Raw genomic sequence first — 17,431 nt, 5'->3', positions numbered from 1 at the left:
ATTTTTCATTTTGGTAGAGGATTGTGTTTCTACAGTTTATTGTGTATGGTCCCAGGCACAGTGAAAATCAATTGACATTTGACTGCTGAAACTATTGTGAGTGCCTCTGTGTTTCACCAGAGGGCCCTCTACTTCCACACATGTTCAGAAATATTCAAAACATCTTGTCATCTAGGTGCACAGTGCAATGCACAGTCTGCATTTGAAGGTCTGAGGGCCTTCTGGATCAGCAGGTGTCTGGTGGTATAAGTGTGGAAATAGATACTGTGCTTAGAGCAATCAAACTCAATAGCATGATGCAACCAGATGAAATCCCTTGCCACTGCCAGAGTTAGTGAATAATCTGTTTTCATCAATCCCTGCTCAGATTACACTTTGCTTGATGCTTGCACATCTTGCTGTTTAACTGTTAGGACCCCAAAACAAAGATAAAAACTTTTCTAGAGTATCTTCTTCAACTAATCATGTATAAGCAGATGTAATTTTTAAATTCATCTGTAGACCCTCTAGTTTAAATGTTTAAACTCCCAAAACGTCTTGGCTTCCATCTTTTTCTTCTTCACAAACGTATTTCAGTTTTATTTGCAGTATTAACATTTTAGACATAGACAGGATGACAAACTGATCTAATTCAAGTATTTTAACTGCTCATAAGAGCCAACATAGTCCTTCCACTGAACTTCTACAAGATGAACAATGAAACACAAAGCAGGGAAACATTCCTTTGCACTAGCTGAAGAGACTCAGGGACTATAGGAATAATAATAAGAAGTGCTCTTTCATGGACTTGAGACATTTCCTCTGTGTCAATATAGTTCTGTTCATGTTCAGGTGGGTAGCTGCGTCAGCATGCGTAGGCTGCAAAGGAACAAGTAATAGGTTTATTCCATGCTGAAAATTTTTTTTTTCAGCATGGAATAAACCTATTACTAGTTCTGTACATGCACATTTGGAGATATAAACAGAAATCCAAGATTAAGGAGACTGGACTGAAGGACAGTCCTTTAGCCTAGTCTCCTTAAACAGCAGTCTGGCCCAGCTAGCTTCTTTTATACTGCTCCAGACACACTACTGATGACCCCAGTGATCGATGACCCAGCTCGCTGCTCAGCAGAGGCTCCTGGGAAGTGTAGTCTTCTCCAGCGTGTCCACGTTCTCAAATATAAGAACTTAAGTGTTTGGACTGATATAGACAGTAGCACCCTTCCTCCCTCCTACAGTGTGTACACTGGATGTCATCTTTTAGCTCTGTAACAATGCTGCTCTCCTTTGCATATCTATTTGGATTATGGTGTCTAACTTGACAATAGATCTTGTATAGTACAGCTTTAGCTGCTAACACGTTATGTAACTGTATGCAGTATAAATATGCTGTTGGCTTTTTGTAACATTTCCACAGTCCGAAAAAAGGTTTAATATGTTAACATAAACGACTTGTAAGATTTATTAGCTCAATACTGTACAGATTCAATACACTATTGTATAATGTATTATCTTGAATACATTTAATATTTATATTACATTTAATATGCAAACATAGGAATACAAAGCATTACCTGTTTTGTATATATACTTTCCCTATATCCCTGCCAAGGATAAATATTAAATGAACCTTAAATTTGCATTAATAAAGAAAAGCAAAGTGTAGCAGGCTGGTCTTTGAAGGGACTTTAATAACAACTGAACTGCCACTAGCCGCCGTCCTCTACTCGAGAATAATTTCACTGGGGTTAAATAGTTCATTTTTATTATTTTTACAGTGTGGTAGATGACACATTCTCACATGAGTGTTAATCAGTGATGTGTTTGGGTACATGGGTATAGGGGCTTTCACTGTGTAAGTGATGAGTTGCGTTTTAAGAAGCAGTCAGGTCAGACTGCTAGAGTTTAACAATAGGCAAGGGGTGTGGGTGGGAGCTTCTCGTTATAGTCTTTTGAATGTAAGATCTCCTGTTTACCATGAAATAAAGTCTCCAGTGTCATACAGGGTCATCCTTGTGAGTCTTCATGGGCTCAGATCAATGAGTCCACCTTATCTAAGGGTGGGTTCTGTCACATCAGTACTGTACCTTTTATAGTAAAATACTGACAAATTTGTCAAAAATACATTTTAATATGACAAACAGTACAGAAACAAATAGTGCTCAGACAATGTATAGGATTAAATCATGGATAACATTTTGTTCTTTACAAATTGTGCATAAAATTCTAGGAAAGCATGAAGGAAAATATTATCTTGGCAGGACTCTGCAAAAAAATACAAAAATATATTTTTTAAGAAATATGAAAGAAACATATAAAAGCTTTCAGACCTAAAGTTTTCAGAAAGGACTCTTGAAAACAACCAAAAATAGAACCATCAGACATAATGTTCTTGTGCTCTCTGCTTCTCTCTAATTCCAGTACACTGAAAAACAGAAATATCAAAGGTAAAGTTAGTTTAACTGACAGTCAAACAGCTGACAGGTGATAATTCACTTTTTTCCTGAAAAAATGTTCTATGCATTTTTTGAATTTATCTCATTTTTTGTTCAAACATTAACTCTTTGTTCCACTATATTATATATTTCAAGATGTAAAGATTCTGTTAACTTCAGATAGTGGTCTTCAGCACAATAAAGTAGATTTCACAAGCTGTATACATGTAGTAAAACAAAAAATAATGAGTGACACAGAAGCTCATGTACTAACATACCTGGTGGTGGCTGACTTGCTGCAGAACAATTTGGATCAGAATAAAATGTCGTCAGATGCTGAGAGTCCACTGCAGGTATCTGAGAATTGCTCATACCAAATGGATACCCATTACAAAAGAGAAAGGGTTCACAATTGTAATACGGACAGGAGTTGTTCAATGCCTGAAGCTGATGAAACTGAGATCCATGATCTGTAGTGCTTGCAAATGCATGGTGAGTACCGGCTGGTTGGAGCTCCTGCCTTCCAGAGCACACAGGAGCACTGTGAAGCTGCTGTGTCCATGCACCACCTCCCTGGTGCAGAGACCAAAAGGGTAAGACGGGCTGGTTCCAGTAGTGTGGTGCCTGTGCATACAGAGTCTGCTGCTGGCTGTTCTGTAAGAACACCGGGATGCTGGGCCTTAAAAGTCCCTCACTGCCCGGACGTCTCTCAGGGTGCCTTTTGTTTGATATACAAGTCAGTGTCTTTGTCTCACCCCAGGCTGGTCTCAGCTGCTGCTGGTACCTGTGGCATTCTCGCTGTTGTGCGTGGGAAACTGGACAGGGCAGAGTACGCTGCAGGGATGAACCGTGATTTTTGTGCCAAGGTGCCCATGTTGTGCGCTGCTGCTCAAACACCCTCCCCACAGGCACGAAGTCAGAAGATGAAACCTTGGTTTTTGGAGTGCAATTTACGTCGCACATCATACCCTGCTCAGAGGGTAATGTGTGGGGACAAGGCTCCAAAGATTTGGCTTTTTTTTTAATCTGCTGCTCAGAGCCATTCTGCAGTTTATATATTGTCTCCAGAATTGTCTCACTAAGTGCTTGCACATGAGGCAGTAGCTGTAAAGAGTCATGACCATTTCTGAGAGCAGTGGTCTCCAGCTGTAATGACGTGTTTTGGATCTCCTTAATTGCCAGAGGACAGGTCATGACCTCATTGTCCTTGATGTGTCCTGAAGGAAGAGTCACAGGCTGCTGCTGTCTACTGACAGTTGTTTTTAACTCTTTCCTGTCGAGAAAAGAATAAATAAGCACGTGACTATTTTGAGGCTTGTGGTCATTGAATAGTGTAACAGTTATCGGTAGATGCTGTCTTTTCAGACCTGACATTTGATTGGTTTACGTCACCAGATAATTAACCCAAGAAGTTACAATATGTTTTCTTTGTTGGCTTGTCTAATATCTATAGGTTTCAAATATGGGCTGACAAGGCTTCCTTGCAAATTAAAAGTCACCCGGTATATTATGTTAATTTTACTGTATGTTAGCTGCTGTACTGAACTCAGAAAAAAATATGATTATCTTTTTTTGCAAGGGTTGTTTTTGTTTTGTTTCACAGATTTTGAACACAGTATGGCACTTTAAATGTAGTAATTCATGTTCACATAAATTATGAATTATGAATACTGAGTATTCATAATTATAAAATAAGTTGTGCATCATGTCCAAAAACGTTAAATATTAACACCGACCACTCAATTTCACAAAACAAACCAACCCATTCAATTTCAGTACTAAGATCTTTTGCTGTTTGGTTGCTTTATTGTCTTCCAGAGTTTAGGTTTTCATGATGTAGGTCTCACATTCTAATACATAGTATATTGGAAAAGGAGGCTGTGTAAAACTGTATGGTACAAAACAATACAGTGCAAATTTGGCTGTGCTGTGTTTTTTAGTGGACCACCAATATAATAATAATAATTGCTTACACTTATAAAGCACTTTTCTGGACACTCCACTCAAAGCGCTTTACAGGTAATGGGGACTCCCCACCACCACCAATGTGCAGCCACACCTGGATGATGCGACGGCAGCCATAACACACCAGAATGCTAACCACACATCAGCTATCAGTGGAGAGGAGAGCAGAGTAATATTATTACTATTATTATTAGGAGGTCATTACTGGTAAGGGCCAATAGGAAAATTGGCCAGGATGCCAGAGCCCTACTCTTTACAAGACCCTGGGATTTTTAATGACCACAGAGAGTCAGGACCTCAGTTTTACATCTCATCCAAAGGACAGCACCTGTTTACAGTATAGTGTCCCCATCACTATACTGGGGCATTAGGACCCACATGGACTACTGGGTGATTGCCCCCTGCTGGCTCCACTAACACATCTTCCAGCAGCAACCTTAGTTTTTCCCAGGAGGTCTCCCATGCAGGTACTGACCAGGCTCACAGCTGCTTAGCTTCAGTGGGTTGCCAGTTGTGAGTTGCAGAGTGATATGGCTGCTGGTGATATCATCAAGTACAACTTCAATGCACCTTTTTCACGCTTCAAACATTTTCTTATTTGTTAATTATTTAAAACTGAGTTCTTAAGATGGAGTACTGTGGTCTCCATGTCAAGATCACAAGCCTGGGTTAGTAGACAACTATGACCTGGGCTCCCCCCTGTTCTGCAGTGTAGGATGGTTTGATCACTGCTAGTGGTAGAGCTGGGACTATCTGGCCATGACTTTCCTAGTTCCAGTGGAACAGCACAAGAATGCCAACAAACCACTCAGCCCAACTAACTCAGCAATGACCCCCACCATCTCTGGGACATCCGTAGCTTCATAGCGAGATAGGTTTTCCTCCAATCGGCGTAGAGCCTCCTGTACAATGCTTGTAGTGCATTAAAACATGAAAGGCTTGATCGCTAATGGATTAGAAGATCCTGTTGGCACTTTGTCAATCACGCCCTGTGGTTACAGCGGTCAATAGTGTGAGCCCAAACATAAAGACTGCTTCATAAATTGCACAAAATCTTAAGACATATACAGAAATAGAGTGGTTAGTGAAAATATAAATGCATGACATAGTAGATTTTTATCTTTAAAAATATAGTAGTTTTTCTTATGTGAAAACGTTTTAAACCTAATCGATGAAGCAAATGACTGACACTCCATGGTATTTGGCACTCAATAGACTGTATTAAAAGGTTCTCATCTATTGTGGAATGTACAGCTCATTTTTCTTTTTTCTTTTTGTGTTGCACACAAGATTTGTTAAAGCTGTACATTGTAACTAGTGAGGTAGTACTAGTCCAGTAATATAAAAAAATATTGCATATGTTACATGCAGCATATTGAAAAAGATCATGTGAGCACAGACGAATGTGGCAGCGGGTGATACTATGAGCAGGTGGCACATTGTTCAACAGCTCTCACCTTTCGTTATCAGGCATGCTATCGTTTTTCGCCAAATAGTCTGCCGGATATGTGTCTTTGCTCTGAAAATATATTAAACATGAAGAACATTTCGACACAGTTAAAAAGAAACACGCAGAACAGGATGGTGTATTTCACTCACTTCAACACAGAACTAAAAAGAAGTCTGTGTTCAACACCGCTGTGCACCAGCAGCCCTGATTCACAGCTGATCAGGTGGGGAAGGGATCACACTGTGCAAACCCAGAATTGTAGCTCAAAGTCTTATATGAAGGACGAGACCTCCTACAGCGGAGTGTCCGCCGTCACCACACCAAACGCAGTTAGAGAAATTTCAGTACCGAGGGAAGAGCGCCATCTACTGTCTCACTGAACTGAACAGGCTCAACCTTTCCTTTGCTTCTATGATCTGACGATAACAAGCTGAAGTTTGGCACTGTTGCTATCTAGCGTAGACAGGATCCTAGAATCCTGCAGCAGTGCTTTTCCTAGTGGAACAAACAGCTAATAAATTATGAAACAGCCTTATACAAATTATGTTTTCAAATGAAAGGTGTTGACAGTGGTCCTTTAAAGCTGGTTGTAAATACCTTTCTAAAGATGTATAAAAATTCAAAATAATGCCTCATCACTTTAAACTGTACAGTATATTAAATAGAACCTCGAGCCTATGAATAAAGAATAACTTTTTACTTCTTTTAGCACACCTAAATATTTATACACAATTTGGGAATTAGCTAGTGATGGGAGATCCTCCAGGATAAAGCAGATCGATGTCCCATTAAGAGTAGGCTGACAGCAAAAAAACAAATCAAATGATCCTTTGCAAGTTTCTGAATTATTGTTAGCTCAATTGAAGGAGGAGAAGGTTAAGAAAAAAGCAGATTAAATATTCATGAATTTATGGACTGGGACTTCGTTGCCTTGATTAGTGAGTTACTGTAGTTCAGGACCCAAATGATAAGTTGAAAATGGTAACTTGTGAAAAAGCTAGTTTACTGAGGAGGACTGCAGACTTATAGCAGCAAGTTAAGTCTTTCCCCTCTGCAGTTACAATGACCTTCACTTCTGAACAACACAAATTGGACAGACAGAGGGCAGAGAATATCCAGTCACAGCATAAGTTATCTGTGCAAATGGCGCCTTAACACAAGCCCTAAGCACTTTCTCCAGCTCATACACTGCAAATGTTCACAAATAATGGAGACCTTGAAGGCTAAAGTAAGAATGAAGCCATGAAAAAACCCTGCTCTGATGAAAATGATGATCAAAATTATGGCTTGAGAATAAACGAGAGAGAGAGTAGCTTTCTTATCAATCTAAACTCCCCCTGTATCTGGGGTTACAACAAGGAGTGCTTTAAAATGTGTTGTGCAACTGATAATTTCAGAGAGAGAAAATCTGAAACCTTTAGTGACCAGTGTGAAATACAATATTGTATTACTGCTTCTGACACTGATCTTGAAGTACTTTGCATTTGACGTATTGCTCAAATTCAAATATATGTACATCGGAGTGACAGTACAGCTCATTCTCTCACTCTAAGAACATTATTACACATAATTGAAGTAAGCATGGATGCTGACTAGACTGATATTTTAGTAATGCATGAGGCTGGTGAGGTTTACTCTACGTAAACAATGAGAAGAACGTGTCAGAGTTTATGCTTTCCACAGACTAGCTCTAAATCAATCAATTGGCTATGGTGATAAACACTCTCATCTTTCTACAAAAATGGCTTGCCGAGCTGTTGCAATAAAATTAAACCCTGGAGCTTTTTCCAGTACGTCAATGACATTCTACAGACTATAGCAACTTAAAAACTGCAAATTCAAGACCCCAGTTTCAAGTAAAAAAAATACAGTTTTTATAGGGCTCTGTGATGTATGGTGGGGCTGTAACTAGTCTGTAAGGAAAGTCACCTGAGGCAGCAAAGACACAACTCATTCTAAACTGCCCTTGCTTGTCAGAAAGATCGCACATCCTTCTTTCCTAGGCTTGCTTGGCTATCAGAAAGACTTTATTCCTGAGTTTCCAGAATGTGCAAAACCAGTCTTTGGTGTACAGGGGAGCTCCAGAAGAATTTTACAGCTTTTCTGAATGGACTGAGAAATGTTCCACAGCTGTTCAAACATCTCAGATAATCACTGGTGCAAGCTCCGTACTGTACTCAGCCTAATCTTGAGCTACCTTTTCACCTTGAAGTGGGATCTCCTAAAGAAGTTATCTCTGTGGTTTTGTCAGGAAAGTACGGTGCACTGAGACCTGCTGTATTGCTTATGATACAAGCTATCTTCATTGTTGAAAAACAATATGATGCACTACACATTCACTAGATAAGCTTTCCTGTTCTGAAACATTTCACTTGACTATTTTTATCTTATTTTACTGCTAAAGCCCATGGATAATGAGATGTCTTCACAAAGGTTTTTTACACTAGAAATGACTTTTAGCACAGTGCAATCTGGACATTGACTGTAAAAATATTACTGTATTCTGTTGTGTCAGACGTTGCACCCTAAAAGGGGATGATTTTCCTGTAGGGTACAATGATATACTGTATAGCAATGTTTCATGCCTTAACTGTAATGTGTGCAGTGTAGACAGTAATGCAGTGTCTGTCTCAATTACAGTACATATGGTTAAGTACATCAATATATTTTAAACCAAAGGTTTTCGTTTTTACCATGAAAATATCATATTCAATGTCATAATTATATAAAATTGGTTCGATAAGATTTATCACTTAATCCTTGAACAGCAGAGATGACAAAAACATTTAAAAAACATCTTTTAAAACATTGTACACTTTATCATTGACATTTACATATGAAACATGAAACATGAAATGTGAGAAAGTAAATTGTCGATATTAACAAGGCATAACGGGCAAACATCTATCCATATCTAATTTTAATTTTGCTGATGTAGCCAGCAGCTCTATCACACTTCAGCTCACAATTGGGAACCCACTGAAGCTAAGCCTGAGTGCCTGGCTACTGGCATTTGGTGTTTGAAGACTGTTGGTGCCTATAGTGCCTAATGGGAAATCTGGCACTGCCTGGCTGAGACCTTTTGGGAAAGCTAAGGCTGCTGCTGGAAGGGGAGTTAGTAGGAATCAGTAAGTGCTTGCCTTGCAGTTTTTGTGGATCCCAATGCCCCTAATGCAGAGGGAAGGGGACACTATACTGTAAAAAAGGCTCTGTCCTTAAGATGAAGCATAAAACTGAGGTCCTGACTCTCTGTAGTGAAATCCCAGGGCATTTCTCGAAAAGATTAGGGGTGTTACCCCTGTGTCCTGACCAAATTCCCCCTGGCCTTTACCAATCTCTGGCCTCCTAATAATCTATGAACTGGCTTCATCACTCTGTTCTCCTCCCCACTGATAGCTGGTGTGTGGTGAGTGTACTGGTGCACTTTGGTTGTCATTGTGTCATCCAAGTGGGTGTTACACATCAGAGATGACAGGAAGTCCACTTAGAGTGGAGTGACCAAAAAAGTGTAAAGAATTATTATCATTGTTTATCAATACAAACAGTTGTCGTCAGCACGAGCACCATCACTTACATTTTCCATTTTAAATTTTGATTTTAAAGATGATAGGGTAATCTACTTCAGGAGACCCGACAATGGGACCAAGAAACTTCCCTTGGGATGCTGGGCGCTATCGTGACATAGTTAAGATGGCGCATGTGGCACAAAATTCTCACTGTCATTCCGACCAAGAGCTATGTAAATCATTCTATTATGCTGGTTCCAGTAATTATGAGTATAACCGGATGGTTACATGTTATAAAAAACAGCTGAGTTTAATTATCAACCAAATTTTACAAGACCATCACCAAAAAGCTGGGATCATATGTTTCTGAGGTTCCAATCAGACTTCCTCACACTGTAGAGCGGTAATTCAGCAGGATGATTTGGAGCATGTGGTTCTACCTGGAATTGGGCTCCAAAATAAACAAATTATCAATCATTCAAAATGTAATTGATAAACAAAGATAAGTATTTTCTTCTATTTCCTTATTTTGCATTATTCTATTCTTCCTTTATCCACTAAGATTCCTTTGTATTTTTCCTTTTATTTTTTTCTCTTTTACTTAAGGAAATAAGTGTTTTTCCAATCTTTAGTCTGAGAAGACAAACAATTGGGTAAAGTACCTCTCTCAAGGTACAACATCAGTGTCTGCAGCAGAGACTGGGACCCACAACCTGCCAGTCATGAGTCCAAAGTCATACCTTTTATTTCACTGTCTTCCCATCAATACTTGACAGGAAATAATTCCATTTTAGAGTTAGCGTTTTTCTGGTACTAGATTTGAAAATATGGCCATAAACATCACTACAATGGCCAGTTAATTGATATCTAGATTGATTACTTTTAAGTTATATCCTAGAAAATCCAATAATTTAAAAACATATTTTCTTTTTTTAGTACATTTGTGCTAGTAAGTCCTTTGTGTGCTATTATTAGGATTTCACCAATGATGAGCAGGAGAAAACACAAAATATTTGTCACATAGGACTCTTAGCATTGTCTACCTTCACAAATCACTAAGTTGAAAACAATTAGAACATCAAATAAGACAAACTTTCTGATTTCTAACAAGCTAACAACTGATTGACCAGGCAGACAGCTGTTTACCTGTACAGCTTCTTGTTTCCCATTCATTGAGCAGGAGTGTTGGTTTGCTCTGGGTTTGGATCCTGAAGTAGCAGCTACACAGTCAGACACAATCTTGTCATAGAGTTTCTGCTGATGGCGAACAGCAATGTTATTAACCTGCAACACGGTCCTCTGCTTCACACCTGTGTATTGGATTGTACCACTTTCCTGCTCCTTGAGGTCCTTCCACACCAGAGTCTTTGCAACATCAAACAGAATGTGTTCGAACCCAAACCATGAGGCTTTTGAATTGATGTCTTTGTTGCTCATCAGGAAGTTGACCTTTTCACAAACCAGCCTTCGTATGATGGAAAGATGCACCACCTTTGCGAAATCGAAGCTGTTGCACAAAACCTCTTTTGGAAGGTTTCGCATGAAAGAGCAAATATTTCTTAGAAGAAGTTGCAAGTCTTCTATGCTATTCCCAAAGTTGATGCCACATGACAGAGGTACTGAAAAAAAGAAACTGCCATAGTCAGTGTAATTATGTACTGCAGCCAGGCTCTCAGCTCTTTCCCTTCTGTTCTTCAGGAACAAGTAATAAGAAGTTTCTTTGGTGTGCAAACATGTGGGTGAAGAGAAATAAGAGTGGTGTTTTCTCAACTCACTGTAGCCATATTGCGCAAGACATTCCTGGAATTGTGGGTACAAAGATGACTGCTGCTGGAATCCATTCTTACCTTTCTTGAGCTCACTGTACAGAGATGGGTCATACCAAAGTAAACTCCTGAATGTTGGTGATCCATTCAGGAAACTTATTTTGTTTTCCACAAATTGCATTGCTTCCATCATCATTTGGAGCTCTAGAAATGAGTTCAGCGCTCTATATTTCAGCTTTATGGGTTCGGCTAAGCCTTTTAGATGTTTCTCCATGATTAGGTCTTTCGAAATAAAAGCTTCCTTGAAGGTCACACACTGATCTCTCTCAAAGGCTGAAACAAATGAGGTAAGCATCTCCCTGCATTTTGATCTCAGGGGATATAACTGATCCAACAATAATGCAGCATCAGCCTCCTTTAGAGTATTTGATATGTCTTTCACACTATAGTCTATTTTTAATGTAGTGTAAAATAAATCAATTTTGGAGTGACTGGGTTCTATTTCATGATGATTCTTAACAGTTTCTGTTTGTTTGATTAGTGTAAATGAGTCTCCCATTTCATCTTTGCAAGGGTGCCAAACACTGCCACTTGCTACTCTAAATAGATTATAGCTGTAAGATTCCATCTGAATCTTAGTGTCAGGCAGGATTGATAGAGATTTTGTTTGATGTCTGTCTTTTTGTTTGTCTGCTTCGGGTAACTGCTGTGTAAAATGTTGGTTGACTTGTTCAGCACTTGTCATGACTTCAAAATCCTTTCTGGAGCCTCTGCGGCAGCTCTGTTTTTCACTCAAAATTGCACTTAACCTATTTGGGTCTTTACCTTTAGAACTGCAAAGGGTATCCGCTGTCTTTGCAAAATCATTTGGAGAATGATTCTCAGTTTGGTATAATAACCTGGAACATTTTCCAGTTTGATGACTGCCTGTGTCAATGTCCCTTTCATTTGTATTAGAATAATTCAAGGTAACATTGAATATTTCTGTCAGCCTAGCAGCAAAACTACCCGTTTGATGTACATTGTAAAGGGATTTGCCTCTATCATCATCTGCTTCAGGGGCATTATTCTTCTGTAGGTAGTGCTTGGGCTTCCATTTCCCTGAAGAGCAGGATAAACAAGTACTGTTAGTCTTTTTGACATCCTCCTTGTCCTTCTTTGATTTCTCCCTGCGGTGTGAGCCTGTTGTGAACTCAATACTAGATTCTGCCCCTTGAGAGAAGTATTTAAATTCTGAATTTTCATTTCTTGCAGTCTGTCCTTCATGGGAAGTCATACTATCCATCCCAGTATTTTCTTTCAACAGCTCCAACTTCTCTTTGTCTTTTGGCAATGCAGGGATTACCATGTCTGTATTTTTATTCTCTAATTTGCTAGGTTCCCAAGAATCAATATCTGTCACAACCTCTGCTCCAGAGGTGCAAAGGCTAACTGCATTTTCCAATGGATTAACACGTGGCTCAGAATGAATTTTCAGCAGGTAATCCATATTTTCACCAGCCGATAAGGTTTCCTGGGCGTGAGATATACTGATATTAGGCCTTGCCACTTCCTCTGTCTCTGTTACATGGATGTCAACTGGCATTGCTTTTTCAGCCGTTATAGGAAATGCACAAGAAAGACTCTTTTCATTTTCTGCCATTATTGATCTGAAAGGAGTCAGGCTAGATTGAAAGATTGAACCACAAAGCTCTGTTGACCCCCAGACCTTTTTACTTTGGCATTCTTGTGTTTTTGCAGAGTCCTCTACCTGGGGAGTATTCAAATAATCCTCATTTGGAACAGGAGCAGTGAAAGGTAAATTTGAAACATGTGTGCTGCCAGGCTCTTTGATGTCCTCTGTAACAAGAAGCTTTTCTTCCCAATTCTTCTGTTCATCACATACATTCTGCAGTAAATTTGACTCTTCCTCTTTACTCGCAGAGGGGTTGAAGCTACAAGAAATATGAGCTTCCTCCTGGTTATTCTTTGCATATTGACACTTTTTCATCTGGATTTTTTTTCTGGCTACAGCTGTTAGAGACTTGACCACCTTAAAATTCATAAAGTTTTTCAGGTGCTGAGCCTTCCAAACATTTCTTAGCACCTTAGAATTGTTTTTCCTGGACATTTGAATTCTTTTCACACCTACTTTTGAAATCAATACAGTGGGTTGTGTAGCAGACTTGGAAATCCTGTTCAGACCTCCTGGCGCTTTTATAAACGTTTTATGCAATTTCTTTCTTTGACACAATGTGGAAAAGCCTGTATGTTTCCTAAAAAGTCTCGCTTGATTGTTTTTGAAAACAGTGGAGATCTTGGATTTTTTCCCAGCATTACTATTTATGTTGAAGTACGAGGTCATGCCAATGTCAACAATCTGTCCAGCTGATTGCTTCCCTTCTGGAGATTTGGACTGGCTGGTTGCAGGGATCAGCAGATTGTGTGAAGAGTCTTCTGCAGCTGTACTGTGATCACATCTGACATCTACATCTGCACCAAGGTCAAAACAATTTGCATGGCTTTGCACACAAATGCTATTCAGCAAAATAGATCTGTTTTGTTCAAACGCTTTAATCTTATTTTCTAATTCAAACTGCTCTCCTGAATTATCAGAAAGGCATTTATGAACCGTTCTGTGAGATGAAAACCCTATCTTTCCCTGAAGTGTCATTTTCATTTCAGTATGATTTTTAAGCAGGTGTGAAGGCTCAGAGTCCGAAATGTCAGTACCTTCATGAAATGGCTTGAAGTCAGTTGTGATATCTTTTTGTTTTTGTGCAAGATCACTTTGACTGATCTCTGATACGTGTCCAATATACCCTTCAATCTTTGTTTTACTGAAGGATGTATCATAAGTGACAGTTTTTTGTTCTTTGCAATTAGAAAAAACAGGATCTTTTGGAACATATCCATTGTCTTTTGTAGGGGAAGAAATGCATATGTTTTCAGGTTGTTGAGCACATAAAGATACAGTTCCATTAGACGATACACCATCCAATGCTGATGAGCTCATGATTTGTTTTATCCTTTTATGCTCGGTTTCATTATATGAAGGTTTTTTAAAAAAAGGCAGCTTACATAACTGTGGGCTGGTGATACAGGAATCCCTGGCATCACATTTAATTGTAATCTGGAAATTTGGTTTCTTTGTGGCCCGGGAGACTTCGTGTTTCATTTCAGTCATGTACTCAGACAAACTGGAATGATTGGCCATGTCTTTCAGGGAACCTGCATTTGAAGCAGTTTTTATTGCATGTGGGCGTGATGCTGTACTTATCATCTGTCCAAATTGTATTCTTCGGTGTAAAAACCAGTACACTTTATCTGAGGAACTAACACCATCCTTAATGGCATGAGTCTCACAACATTCCCTTTCAGCCTCCTCAGATTCATAATTACATGGCGAATCTTCACTTTCGTTTCCAGTTGTGTGAGAAGCCTGTGTGTCACATCCACCATCCCTTTTCTTAATATGTGTTGAGCTGGTATGGCGCATGTTGCCTGCTTCTAATTGTGCTGTTTTGTGTTGCAAGTGGTTCTGACTAAAGAGATCGCACTCAATAGCCTCCCCGTTGTCTGAAACATCACCATAGGATACCTCTTCATAGTGGGAAATACACAAATCATTGGTGCAATATTCCTCTGCATTTGCACTTTCTTGTTCAGAATGCACTGCTTCTTCACTTCTAAGCTCTGAACCTTCCAACTTTCCTGCTGAATCTTGTTGGTGTTCACAAAGAAAGTAAAAGTGATCAACATCCATTGTCTCTGCACTGGATGTTGTTGCTTCTATTGGATTCTCGCAAGACCCCTTGTAGGTTTTCATGGTAATAGACTTTTGTAGATGTGTGTGATCCAAACTGGAAGATGTCTCTAAAGTTAAGTCAAAATTATAACCTGCCTCATAATGATTCAGGTTTTGTTTTGTACGTCCCAGTTGCAATTCGTCTGGCAGATGAAGACTTTGTCCTACTGCAGCAGACTGGCATTCTGGAGGAGCTTCTGCTGACTCTGTGACCTGATTCCCTGATGTACTACAGTGTTGCTCTGTGTCAAGTTCACTTTCCTTCACTGTGGATATAGAATCACCACCTGGTATCTTATTTGTCAGGTTCACTTGAGAATCTGCCCCTCCAATGTTCAATAAGGGTTTATAATTGCCTTTAATGCAGCTCTCTTTTAAATCTACAGCATTCACAGAAAGGTCAGGTCTGGATTCATCTGGTACCACATCAGTTTTCTCTGGAAATTCTTCAGTGCTATGTGACATGTTTACTAAACTCAGTTTCTGTTGTCCATCTAAAATCATTTTGGACACCTTTTGGCCATCAGCTTCAGCTTTTACCTGCTGCACAGAGCAACGCTCAGTGCTGGTGCCTTTACTGTACAAGAACTGTCCACATGGAACTCTGGGAGCTCTATGAATATCCCTTACCACAGAGCTATCTTCTTGGTGAAGCAAATGCTTGCCATACCTCTTGAAATATTTTTCATAAAACCTAATTCTGCGGAGTAAAAGTTCTTTTTCCTCTAAAGGCACATTTTTCAGAGAACGAACCTTTGCGATTCTTTCCTTTTCTGTCATCACAAGGTACAGGGAGTATTTCTGAAATTTCATTTTGAGCAGATCTATGGGAAGATCCTGCTTGTTGTGTGTAGAAGGAGCATGTAGGAACGGTCCTTTGGGATGAGTTACCCGAGATGCCCCTACACCTTTGTTCATCCTCATTATACTATTTCGACTGTCATGTCCTGCAATGGCTTTAGCATGGGGTTTCTTTCTTGAAGGATGCTTATTTTCAGGCACTTGCACGTTGGGGCTGTACAAATCATTTTCTGAAACTGGTTCAGTATGAGACTGTGAGGCAGGGTAAACACATAGCTTTCTCAGATGTGGTTCTAAGCCTGGCTCTTCATTGATTTTTCTTTTCAAGCTATCCTTTTCTCTTCCATTTAATCTGGGGTCTTTCACAAGTCGTGACGTGATGACAGTGGTAGAAAGCTCACTAGATGGTTGTGTGGCAGATTTGCTCATCATTTGCAGGTTAAAGGTATTCTGGTACTTATCTGTCCTATTATAAACTGAGTCACCAGGACTTGCTGTTAAATAGTGCCTACCGGGGTATGATTGTTCAATCTCTACATCCTTGGAAGGAGGACTCAACACACTCATGGGCTTCCCAAGATGCACTTTACCTTCCGTGAAAGAGGATAGTGCCTCTGATGTCCAGTTTATTTCTGTTTGTGCCTCGTTGATATAACTGAAAGAAGGCATAGATCCAGAGGAAAAATATGAAAGTGCCCACTGTTGATCGGTGGAGTTTTCATTACATGAAACCTGCACATTTCCTATTCCACTTTTCTGACCTCTATATGATTGTGCATTTTTTGGATTTTTTGCTTGGTTGTTCCCTGGAAGTGAAGAACTTGATGAGCTCCCTGGACAGTTGTTATCTGGCGAAACCACATTATGTTCTGTGGTGCCATAATGCTTAAATATAATGGTGGTGTTCTCTCCTCTTCCTCTTCTCTCAGCCACAGTGCATCTTTTCCAGGGTTCCACTGAGCCTGTGAAGTGAAGGACGAAACAGAAAAGAATAAAACACACTACACCAGGTTTCGCTTTTTGAAGGTGAAACTGAGAAAGGTTTTACAAGATAAATTTGTCAATAAAAAAAAGTTCACAGCTAACTTCCTGTAAAAAAACTGTTTTTATGTCCTGTGTAACCTGCAACCTTTCATGATCGGGAGTTTTACGTTTGAATTTATCCAAACGTTTCGCTGAAGCAATGTGTATTGAACTGGCTTAACGAAATACAGAATAATAAGATTTGCTTTCAGGCTGCATTTTGGCTTTAGGGGTGCTCCCTTTCCTTATTAATGAGGACAAAAAATACTTTATATCCATTTTTCAACGGGCACAAGGCTGGACTCACACTGGATTGGTTGCCAGTTCATCAAAGGGTACACACAGACACAAATACGCATACAGTCACACCAGGGCTAATTTTCCCAGAATTCAATTAGCCTACCAGTATGACCAAGACAATGGATGGATGGTATGATGGGTATTTAAGTTTAGATTTCCACGGTTAACCAAATTTCTCTCTTTTATTTTCACAGGCTAACACCATGCAATTTCCACTATAGCTGGCTGTATCCCAATCAGCCTTGGCATTTCTTGATGTATATGGTCAATACTGTACTCGCAGTCATAGTCCAATGAGTGACTAAACCAGGACTCTAACTAGCAATAGATAGGTCATAGAATGAACTATTTACTCCATGTGCAGTTTTTACACTGATCGAGACACTGCTGAGCCCTTCACAGTTTCTTTGTTGATT

General features: G+C 39.5%; 1 long non-coding RNA gene across 5 annotated transcripts in view; it reads right to left on the bottom strand.

Annotated features, from left to right (window-relative positions):
• Window positions 1-2,093: 2,093 nt before the first annotated feature.
• The window catches only part of LOC148673045 (uncharacterized), a 44,813-nt gene continuing 29,475 nt past the window's right edge, over window positions 2,094-17,431 (bottom strand). For all 5 annotated transcript variants that reach the window (XR_015935919.1, XR_015935920.1, XR_015935921.1 and 2 more), the window contains 4 exons: window positions 10,485-16,654; window positions 5,840-5,901; window positions 2,696-3,690; window positions 2,094-2,407 (listed from right to left, as the gene is read on the bottom strand). This is a non-coding gene — a long non-coding RNA (uncharacterized LOC148673045). The remainder of the gene's footprint in view (window positions 2,408-2,695; window positions 3,691-5,839; window positions 5,902-10,484; window positions 16,655-17,431) is intronic.

Source organism: Lepisosteus platostomus, chromosome 4 (genome assembly GCF_059453375.1).
Source record: "Lepisosteus platostomus isolate fLepPlt1 chromosome 4, fLepPlt1.hap1, whole genome shotgun sequence".
NCBI lineage: Eukaryota > Metazoa > Chordata > Actinopteri > Semionotiformes > Lepisosteidae > Lepisosteus > Lepisosteus platostomus.
The sequence above is the reverse complement of the archived record's forward strand: the minus strand, read 5'-3'. Positions and strand labels throughout refer to the sequence as shown.